At 45.3% G+C, this 11,421-nt stretch overlaps 1 pseudogene; it reads left to right on the top strand.

Annotated features, from left to right (window-relative positions):
* The first annotated feature begins 10,017 nt into the window (after positions 1-10,017).
* LOC144828126 (uncharacterized) lies at positions 10,018-11,062 on the top strand (annotated as a pseudogene).
* Positions 11,063-11,421: the final 359 nt, after the last annotated feature.

The raw sequence follows: 11,421 nt of genomic DNA, 5'->3' as shown, positions 1-11,421 counted from the left end.
AAGTAAAATTATGTTTTTACTCAAAATTGTATATGTTTTTAGGGCCATACACCTTGAGGTGAATAATACCTGGTTTAAGGCCTTGGACAGAATGATCTGGAGATTTTTCTGGGCCTATGCCAGACCTCAGAGGGCGCTGACATTTTTAACACTTACGGCGTTGGGCAGTAGCAAATTTCCATTTGTATTATTGGGCCTCGGCAATTGCAACTGCTTTATAGAAAGTATTAGGAACGCTACTCATTCATGTTAAAGTTGCAATTGGTGATGAGGCTCGAGAATGCCTGTTTCAGCAATTATAATTAGGATATTATAAAAAAAAGTTAAATTTAAGACACTTTTATAGCATACCGACTCTGGTCTAGTGTCCGGAAAAAAAATTGGGAACAGCCGTCTTAGCTTTTACACACCTCTTCAAGATAACCCCCTCCTGACAGATATATTTCTTGACTTGCATATTAGGCGTTGGAAACAGCAAGGCCCATTTATTCATGGGGATTTTTGTGATTATAAAGGTTTAACTACCTTTGAAGTTGTTAAGAATAACTTTAAACTTGGGAATCATGAGTTTTTAAATTTCTGCAGATCAGGGACTTTATAAGGAAAAAGAGGGGGCGAGAGGGGCGAGAGGGGTTTTGTAGGGTCAACTTATTAGATCTGCTAACCAAGAGAAACTGATCAAGCGGGGCTATTTATAAGATGTTAAATGATAAGATGGGGGATGACCTGGACAAGCATACCGATTGTCTGCAGGGGGCAATTCACATGGGGATAGCCTCTCTTATTTAGGTCTGTCCTATTCAACTCTTCTGTCTGCGAATCTGCAAGCCCAACACTACAAAACCTGGTTTAATCTTTATTTTACACCTGCTAAACTTAGGAAATGGGAGAAGTATCTGGAACTAATTGTCTGTGGTGTCAGCTTTATGGGGCGGATCTAATCCATATCTTTGCTGAATGCCCGTGTTTGTGGAACCTGAAGAGGGACATGAGCCAATTACTCGAAGTTAAATTGGGCTTGGGGATTGTGGTCACTCCCCAATTGATTCAATTAAGGGTAAAAAAAGCTAAAATCCCCCCATTTGGCTCAATCGTTTATGTTCCTCTCCATGGTGGTGTTCAGGTTATTTCTTGCAACAGCTCCCTTGATCCTGCCCCTCCTTCCTTTAATCAATGGCTGGTACTGCTTATTTCTATTTACCATATAGAAAGGGCAGTTTATGCCCAAAAGGTAGACGATCTCGGAAAAGAGGACTGCAAATTTGGGCCCCAATGATGGAATGGCTGGAGACATATTCTGAGAGTGGAAGGGTATGGCAAGTTGTAATGATACATGGTATTATTGTGTAGGGGGAGACTCCCCTAACACAATTGGATTGATATTGGGGCTTAATGTGATCCTGGGTCTTTATTTTTTTATGTGATACAGATTGTCAAGGGTTATAGATGTCAGGATTTTCCCCCTGCTTAGAATGTTTTGTCTACTTGTCCATTTTGCATTAATTGTAGCTTGGATGGGGTTGAGGGGGTCATGAGTAGGGTTAGAAAACTTTAATCTTCAAAAAAAAAATTATTAACACTAAAAAATTACTAGTGACACACTCTTTTTGAGAGTTCTCAGGCAGGACCTTTGTGATGTGCAAGTGTGGTAGGCGACAGTTCCTCCCCCTCATAATTTGTGGCACATCCTGCCAGCATCTATCTTCCCCTTGTCTCACTGTCTGAGAGCAATACACAAAGATGAACTGCCAGCTATACCTATTGATGTGACCCAGGATCAGGCTACAGGCACCAAGGGCCCGATGTAGGTAAAAGGGAATTTCCGATTCCAAAATACCGAGGCGGGCCGAATCGGTAATTCTGAAATCGGAAAACGAGATGTAGGAAACAAACAGCGAAATAATAGGGAATTGGTCGGCATCGGTAATGTGAATCGGTACGTACCGAATCTGCATGGACCGAATCGGAAAGTACCGAATCGCCTACCACCGAATCGGAACTAGCCGAATCGGCTACCACCGAATCGGAATTAGCCGAGTCGGAAAAATCCGAATCGGCAATTACCGAATCGGAGGTATGAAAACACACCCATGGCCAAAAAGCCCATAGGAATGCATTGAAGAAACCGAATCGGCTGTATCCGATTCGGATGATACCGATTCGGATTTCACCGAATCGGTAATATCCGATTCGGAGATAGCCGATTCGGTAAGAGCCGCTTCAGCCAATGAGGTGGCTCCCCCTCCCAAACAGGGAGTGGCAACCCTGGCAGGTGCAGCCAATTAAGAACTTTCTGGAGAGCCAGCCTGAGCTGAGCAGTCACAGTTAGCAGCAGTGGGAGTAGGAGGTAGTGAACTGTTCAGAGCAAGATGGCAAACCAGAGTGAGAGCCAGAAGTCCAGCCAGAAGAGGAAGCCTAAGTTCAGCAGCACCGAGCTGCAGGTGTTGGTTGAGGAGGTGGTGAGGGTGCACCGGCAGCTATTCGGAAAGCTGTCCCTCAATGTGCCAGAAAGCACCAAGAGGAGGCTCTGGAGCGAAATCGGCCAGAAGGTCAACGCTGTGGGTGTCACCCCCAGGTCCCTGGATGAGCTGAAGAAGCGATTCTACGACATCCGCAGCCTGACCAAACGGAAGATGGCAGAGATCCAGAAGCAGGCTGGAGTCACTGGTGGTGGCAGGAACCCGGCGCCACCCCTCACCGAGCTGGAGGAACTGGTCTCCAGCACCATTGAGAGGGAGAGCGTGACCGGAATTGGGACCCTGGACAGCTCAGCCAGAGCTACAGCTACAGGTAAGAGGCATGCGCATCAGGACACACCCTACCAGACACCTCCCCATTAGACACAATGCATAGCCAAACCCCAGCACAGTACTGTAACCAACATACAAGAGACAAGCATCATGGTACATCCAGTCAGCAGTAGGTATCAAAATATGGCAGTGCAGAATCACAAGACATGAAACAGTGGAACACATTCTACGGAGATGCTAGGACATGTGGAATGCTTTAATTGTACTGACTGTAATACATCGGCACTCTATTTACAAATGCTTCTTTGTACCTAGGGGCACCATCAGGCGGACAAACACTGCCAAAGGAGGCAGCAGCACCATCTACCACTGCACTCGCAGGGCCGAGCACGAGTCAGGCTGCCGAGGAGGAGGAAAACACCATAGGGCTGGATATTGAGGGAGACCTGGAAATTGACTTTGATGCACTTCACTCCCCACAAATGCAAAACACACCCTCCTTGCAGTTCTCCCCAGAGAACTCCCCGACAAGGGAGCTCTTTCCACCTACACCAGCTCCTGCCACTGTGGCTCCAGTACACCCTGTCCTGGGAGCAGGGGCTCAGGCCCCGGCCAGCACCACACCCCCACCAGTGGCACCCCAGCCCACGCAGCAGGCGGGCAGCAGCAGTACCCGGCGCCGTGCCATTCCCACCACTGCAGACCCAGCACGGGAGGCCAGTGTGTTCCGGGGCCTCGAAGGCAATATGGTGAAGATCCAAAGGCAGCAGGCGAAATCCATCATGGCATGCCAACGCCAGCTCCTGCAGCACAACCTGCAGATGGGGGAAATGGTGAAAGGATTTCAGGCCTTTGTGGATTCCAACAAGGAGGCAGTAGCAGGTTTAGCCAGGCTAACCACTGCCATCACACAGTTATGTGGCAGAATGGAGGAGCAAGAGGTGGTGCGCAGGCGGGATGCCCGGGTGCAGAACCGCTCCTTGAGCCGCCTTGCTGCAGCAACGGCACAACTCTGTCAGCGCGGTGCCAACATGGAGTCTAGTCTAGCACAAAATACCGCAGAGTTGACAAGGGGAATGGCCCGCATCACGACAGCAATGGAGGCCTTGATCATCTCTAACACTGCCGCAAATCCTGCCCTGGACCTGGGGGATGCTGGGGACAGCAGCAGCCGCAGCAGCCCGGCCAGCGCTGCGTCAGAGCCACGCAGGAGCACCAGGCGCTCCGCAGATGCCGCTGGTCATTCTGAAGGGGGTGAGGGACACCACAGTGGGGCTGCAAAGCGCTCAAAGAAATAGCCTAGCAAGGGCGGGTGAGGCAACCTGGACCCTAAACTTTTGTTTTCATTGACATTACACCTTTTTTTTGTTGCACATCAGTGCAGTAACTGTGTAGCAACAGTATTAAAAATTGCTTATTCAACACAACCATTCACCTGTCTGTGCATTTGTACTCACTCAGAAATAGTTTGCTGTTATCTCCTCACGTCTATATCTGCCATCACTTGGCGTACACACCCCAGCTGGCTGTGTTAGTGGCACAGCTTCGTCGTCATCATGGTCCTCGTAGTCACTCAACTACACCTCAGTGCCCTTCTTCACCGCAAGGTTGTGTAACATTGCACAGACAGCTATGATTTTGCAACAGGTGATGGGGGTGTACTGCCTTGCACCTCCACTCTTGTGCAGGCATCTAAACCTGCTTTTCCAGATGCCGAATGTCCTTTCCACAACATTCCTGGTGCTTTTGTGGGCACGGTTATACCTCCTTTGGCTGGGTGTAGAGGGGTTGAGGTAGGGGGTGAGAATGAAAGAGCGGAGGGCATATGCACTGTCGCCTAGAAGGAAAAGGGGTAAAATTACTTACATGCATACATGTATTTCACTTTGCTGTTTTTGGTTATGGGGGGCTGATGATGTGTCTCACCTAGGAGGTATCCTTCTCCAAATTCCCCAGACATCAGCCGTGCATAGATGCCGCTCTGTTGGAAAATGTAGGAGTCGTGGGTACTACCCGGAAATTTTGCTACCAGGTCTGTGATGGTGCATTTCGCATTGCAGATCACCTGTACGTTGATGGTGTGAGTGGACTTCCGATTGCGGTAGATGTATTCTGTGTCAGATGGTGGGCAAATCGGAATGTGTGTGCCGTCTATGCAGCCAATGATGTGGGGGAATCTTGCCATCTGGTAGAAGTCTGCTTTGGTCTGTACCAGTTCTGCCTGGGTTGCAGGGAAGGAAATGTAGTGGGCCATCCTCTGGATCATGGCATCAAGGAACTTGTGGAAGAACCTTGACAGGCTGCTCTGGGTCACCCCTCCTGCCACAGCGACTACATTTTGATAGCTGCCAGACGCCAGCAGGTGTAGGCAGCATAGCACCTGCACCTGCACAGGGATTGCGTGTGCCCTTGGGGTGGGGTGCTGCAACAGGGGTTGGAGGTCCCTAATGAGGTCTGTGATGGTCTCTGAGTCCAGCCTGTACCGCTGTAGGATCTCTGCATCTGTCAGCATGACCAGGGTGATACGCTGTCTGTATACCTGCTCCTCTCTTTGCCATTCCCTCTCTCCTTGCTGCTGTAGCCGTAGCCGCCTCGCTATGACATAAAAAGCTGCCATCCTGCAAGTTGCAATGCATTTTGGGGCTGTTTTTATGGGTTGGAGTTGGTTACCACCTGATCGTAATCCATGGTAATTGCCGAGTGGATTCTACCGATTTTGAGCCAAATTCGGTGTTTCTGTGCCTCCCTACATCTCCCCATCTGTCCGAAGCGGGGATTTTCCCGATCGGTGATTCTACCGAATTGGTAGGTTCTCCGATTTGCCTTCTGTCCGATTCGGTGTCTCTACCGAATCGGTACATGGACCGAATCGGCTTATGTCCGAATCGGTGTCAATATCGATTCGGTACATGCACCGAATCGGCTTATGTCCGATTCGGTGTCACTACCGAATCGGTACATGCACCGAATCGGCTTATGTCCGATTCGGTGTCACTACCGATTCGGTACATGCACCGAATCGGCTTATGTCCGATTCGGTGTCACTACCGATTCGGTACATGCACCGATTCGGTGTTTGCATCCGATTCGGTGTGTTACCGAATCGTACTGTATCCGATTTTCGGTATGTACGTATCGGATTCTTTTACATTCGGTAATCATTCCGATTCGGTTTTCGCTCCGATTTGTACTTTTTTTTAAGCCCTACATCTCGATGCCAGTATACCGATCGGTAAGGGCCCTAAATCGGTATTTTCGGCCGTTACCGATCGGTAACGGCCTACCTACATCGGGCCCCAAATGTTTAGCACAAGAAAATGACAACTTTACAAAAGTGCCATTTTCCGAATTGTGATTAAAAATTCGATTTAAAGAAGGATTTTAATTACAATTCTTCAGACATTAAACTCGACCTGTCTACCTGCTCCCAATTGGAGAGTACAGATTATTAAATGTGATAAGGTAACTCAGATGTTATCCTATGTTAGAAGTAGACCTTGCAGTAGTGGAAAATGACTTGGGGGGGCTTTCACTATCAGAGCACGTAAAACTTAAAAGTATGCATCCTATATTTTAAATGAACTTCAATTTGCACTATAGGGTGTTCATGGTCTACCCTAGAGATGACATATATATTATAAATAAATGGAAGGTTTGGGCCTGGCAAAAGGTGTGTTTTTCCAGGTTGAAATGGCAATTTTAAACTGCAGACACACAGGCCGCAGTGGCAGACCTGAGACATGTTAAAAGACTACCTAAGCGGGTGACACAAGCAGTAGTGCAGGCCCACTAAAATCTTTTAATTTACAGGCCTGGACACATGTAGTACTACTTTATTAGGGACTTACAAGTAACCTAAGTCAATTGGGTGTAAGTGAACTCTACAAACACTGTAGTTCTGGTTAACAGTGTTAAAGTGGGAAAATTCCTAAAACCAGCAAAAACAAAGTCAGCAAAACAGGAGGGTTGAAGTCAAAACATTAGGGGTTAACCATGTCAAGGATGCCAGAATAATTAAATTGCTATAATGTCTCTTCATATTCTAGATCATCCTTTTTGTGAAGTGATTTCTGTTCTACTCAAAGATTTTTCTAAGAGTAAGTGTGATTTTTTTTCATAGTACTCCTGAATTCCAAGAGAAAGCCAAGAGAACTGCAAGAGTAACTCACACCTACTCATAAAAGATTTCTGCGAACCAGGCCTCAGGCCACTACTTATTGTATTAAAAAGAATCCTATGAGCTTTTGGAGATATTTAAGGAGGTTGTAATGCTGCCTTGAGAAGTGTATATGCAAATAACCACATTTATTCAAAGGAACTCACCCACCTATATACCCACCTCCATACTCACAAACATATATATTTTGCAAAATTATCCCGACTTGACTCCACAGTCAGCGGTGGGGCCCACCCTTCACAAATATTTAACCCCTTGGCCGCGGTGGTAATTCCACCGCGGCGCTGGGAGGGAGAGGGGCCGCGCAGCACCACCATGCTCGTGACGGAACCACTCCGTCACAAGCCACGGGCGCTCTGTGCTTGTGACGTAGTGGTTCCGTCACGGCCCCGCCCGCTCAATAGAACGCGCCACGCAGGCGCGAAATCACTGCAGCACAGGCGCGGCGGCCGGGCCGTGACGGAAACACTCCGTCACCAGCACAGCGCGTCCGTGGCTGGTAACGGAGTGGTTCTGTCACCAGCATGGATGTGGTTAAAATGTGTGCTGCTCTTGGTCTTGAGACTCCTTTATTGGAATGCCACAGAAGTAGCTAGAGTGGCAACAGAAAAGCTTACATAGCCCATTCCTATCTTCTCCTTGCTACTAATCTTGCAGACACAGTGCATTAGTCCATTAGAGAAGGTAGCAATATGAGTTAGAAAATTCACCATTTTGTAATTCTATGGGGTCCTGCACTCATTAAAGGAAACAAATTATGGAAGTGTTTGATCTGCAATCATAAGTGTATGATCTTTTCAGTATGCAGGACACAATAAAGTAAATTATAATCTAATTTCTGGTAGGCATCCCTGCACATACGCACTGTACTGCATTTTAATTTTGTTTAATTTACAGCAGTATAGGATAGGGAATTTAGAAAACTAAGTTTCGGGTCACATTTAAAAAGGTTCCCATTTATTTGTGTTCTTGGTGACTAAGTCTCAATATGTATTGATTGTCGTTTATGATGCGCATACCTTTATAATGCAGTGCTCTGCTGTTTGATCAGAACAGTATCATAATTTTTATTTATTTCATGTTCTCTTTATCCATGCTCTATTGATTATGGAAATTTAAACTGATGTATCTACTTCAATGACCTGTACCATAGCTTCGTAATCAACATGACAAAGAAATGGTAATGAGATGTACATATGCTGCCATTTCTGTCCCAGAGAGGCCCTATTGCTTCTACCAAGAGAAGCCTGGAATGGCAACCAGTGAAAAAACACACAGAATTTTATTACAAGACGGGAGGCTCATATTATGTTGTCTTTTCTTGCATTTAATATAAATAGCAGCCAAGAAAGAAAAACCTACAATACCTAGAAAACCCTGGGAAAAAACTTCAAACATTACATCAGAATGGAATAAACAATAGGACATTGAGCACCAAAATAACTATCCTGACTCCTCCTTTCTTGCTCCTCGAGGTCAAGATAAGGACTCTACTTGCAAATTTTATTTCAAAATGTGTTATGTACACCACATTTTATTGTTGTGGTTGTTAATTTCTGAAGCAAGTGTATACTGTTGTTGCATACTGTGTTCTTGAGCGGACGCTCAGTCCTGCATGCAGTGTCTGTTTGGAACATTCATTAACATTTCTGGCATGATGGCGGTATGAGGGCTCCATTCTCCTCAACGCTTCAGGCCGGTTCAGATGTCCTCGCCCACTGGGGTTTTACGTCAAGTTGCAACTGTGTACTGTTTCCTCTGCTTTCTCTCTCGAGGGCTTCCCTAGTTCTTCATCTGCTTTTAGTGTGTGGCACTCTTGCTCTGAACTTTTAGTCAGGTGAGATTCTGCAGCTTGCGGCCTGCCCCTTGACATGCCTCTACACACGCCTCTGTCTCCTGTAGTTTCCCTTTCAATGAGAAGCCTGCTTTTTAGTTCAGTTAACCCTTTGGCTCCTTGTTTTTACTGTTTAACCCTATAATATGATTTCATTGAGTGTTTCCCTACTTTTCATTAATAGAAATGTCTGAAGTTGAGGAATCTCAGACTATGAAAGAGAATTTGAAATCGTTTAACAAAGATTCAGTGCAACAGGCAGTTTCTGTCTCTGCGTTGGATGGTTCTAAAACCTTAGGGGCATCTATTGTTGCCTGAATTATGCTCTTAGAACAGAACTAATTTTAGAACCATAGAAACATCAGTATGCAGGGACTGTGGCACCATACCACCTCAGTACCTATGGGTCTGACTCCGACTAGCTGTAGTACCTTGCTTGCCCTCCTAACCTTACCAGAGAAACGAGTGAAGTGGCACCCCAAACACACAATACTCCCAACCCTCTCAGGGATTGCAGTAAAAGTACACACCGTTTTGCTCTCTCACTCGTACTCATCTACAATAAGATAACCAGGAGACAAGAAGAAAGATTAGAAAACGTATTTAAATTATTCTGCTCTGAATTCAGTTAACTTTCCACAATTAGAAAACAAATGCGTCCTAAAAATACTATTAGCATGGTTAATAATTGATATATCAAGAAAAGCCCTGCCATTTTATAGGACAGAGTGACCTAAACCTCCTCCCTTGCTAATGAAGCTGAATGGTTATATATCAAAGATCGCTGGGTTTACTGGCAGGCCCTGTACCCTAGCATACACAGATGAACGCTCAACATTCCAGCAGAAGCAGCACTCTTCTCTCAGAACTCTCTTTCCATGTGTGTGTTTTTCACTTGGGCTCATCTGTATGATAGGACATGTGTACATGTAAACAATGGCTACATTCTTGTGTAATGTTTGAGTTCTGGTGCCTGGCCAGATGGAATAACAAGGAATGTTGTTGTTAGACCTTGTCTGTGGTGTTCAGACTAAAACCCAGGAAAAGAACAAAATGTGAAACATAGGCAGATTCCGTGTAAAAATACAATTTGGCACAAAACTAAAAAGTGTTTATATAGTAACAGGTGCAAAGGAAAATGAGGCCCATAATAAGCACTGTTAGGCTAACCAAGGGGAAACTACAATGAGCTATTCAGGAAACACACAATACTATTTCCAAGATGCTGCATGGCCTTTCTGATGTTCTGTCTAAAAATGGAAAGTAACACGCTGCACCGCAGAGAGTGCTCCCAAAAAGCAATTTCTAACAAAGCTGGTCTTCCTGTCAGAAAGGTTCCTTTTTCTGGGCTCTCCTTCTCCCCCTTCACAATTTCTTATTTGCAAGACACAGATAACAATGAAAATGACTTCTTGGATGACTTCAGGGCTAATTTTGATATCATTTTCGACCTTTCTGCTAATTGGCCTCTGGAGAAAATGCATAAAATGTTTCCTTATGATGTTATCTCTCACGAAGTGTCCAATGATCTTGTGGATCATTTAGGTGAAACTGTGTTTAGCCCTGTTTTAATTCAGAATGGTTTCCATCTGCATGTGTGGCAGGCAATATTTATTTTTATTTAAGATATGCGCTGAATAAGTCCTCAACCATCCCTCTCTAATAAAAATGTTGACACCCTGGTCATCAACCGTAAAATTATGTTATTTTTCTCCACATTTGTAAAAAGACCCAGTTGATAGAGCCTGGTCTAATTGCCAGGACAGAATCTTAGACCTGATGGGTCCCTTGACCACAATCCTGGATTTGGCTGAGGAGGCAAAATGGAGGGTGAGCAAATAGCCCCTGACACTTTATCCAATTGGGCACAACATGCTATTTGTATGCCCGGCAAAACAAATGCTTACATATCCCAAGAGAGACATAAGAACCTTTTTCTAAAGTTAGACTGTAAACTGAGAAGCTTTTCAACTAAGGAAGAGGGACCCCAATCTAATGGCCTTCTCTTTGGCGATTCCTTTATAAAGGAAATGAGCAAATATTTTTTTGCCTTTGCTACTGTATACCAGGCCTAATTTTTTTCAAAAAGAGTTTTTTTCTACCGGGTTTTTGGCAGGGTTGGCAAAGGAAAGAGTTGCTTTGCCAGCCATTAAGGGTTTGACCTCAAGGGGTCAACCCCTTCATAGAGGCTCCTACAATCAAGGCTCTCAGCAAGAGTAATATCAAGACTTCAAACCCCATTTCTACCCCCGTCGTTCCCAAGTATTCCACAAGAGGGGGTACAGAGCCAAAGGGGATTAGTTCTTGGGTAATGATTTTCAATTTTGGCCTTCCTCCCATATGAGGCACATGGGCTCTTTGTCTAAATGAGTGGTTATCTTTAAGATCAGACCCTTGGGTGGTTCAAACTATTGAGGATTATTGCATGGACCTATATAAAGATTCCAGTGCAGCATAACCTGCCCCATCCTCTTTATTTTCCACAGGAACATTTTCTCCTGGTTCAAGAGGAAGTGCAATTGCTTCAAATAAAGCATGCTATCGAACAAACAACATTCGTTCCCTCAAGTTTTCTTAGCTTCATCTTCTTGACCCTTAGAAAGGACAGAAAAGTTTGTCTAGTCATCAACCTGAACATATACAACTTAGTGGTTTATTAT

The sequence above is a fragment of the Lissotriton helveticus genome, chromosome 4_1 (assembly GCF_964261635.1).
Source record: "Lissotriton helveticus chromosome 4_1, aLisHel1.1, whole genome shotgun sequence".
NCBI lineage: Eukaryota > Metazoa > Chordata > Amphibia > Caudata > Salamandridae > Lissotriton > Lissotriton helveticus.
This window is presented reverse-complemented; position numbering and strand designations above follow the sequence as displayed.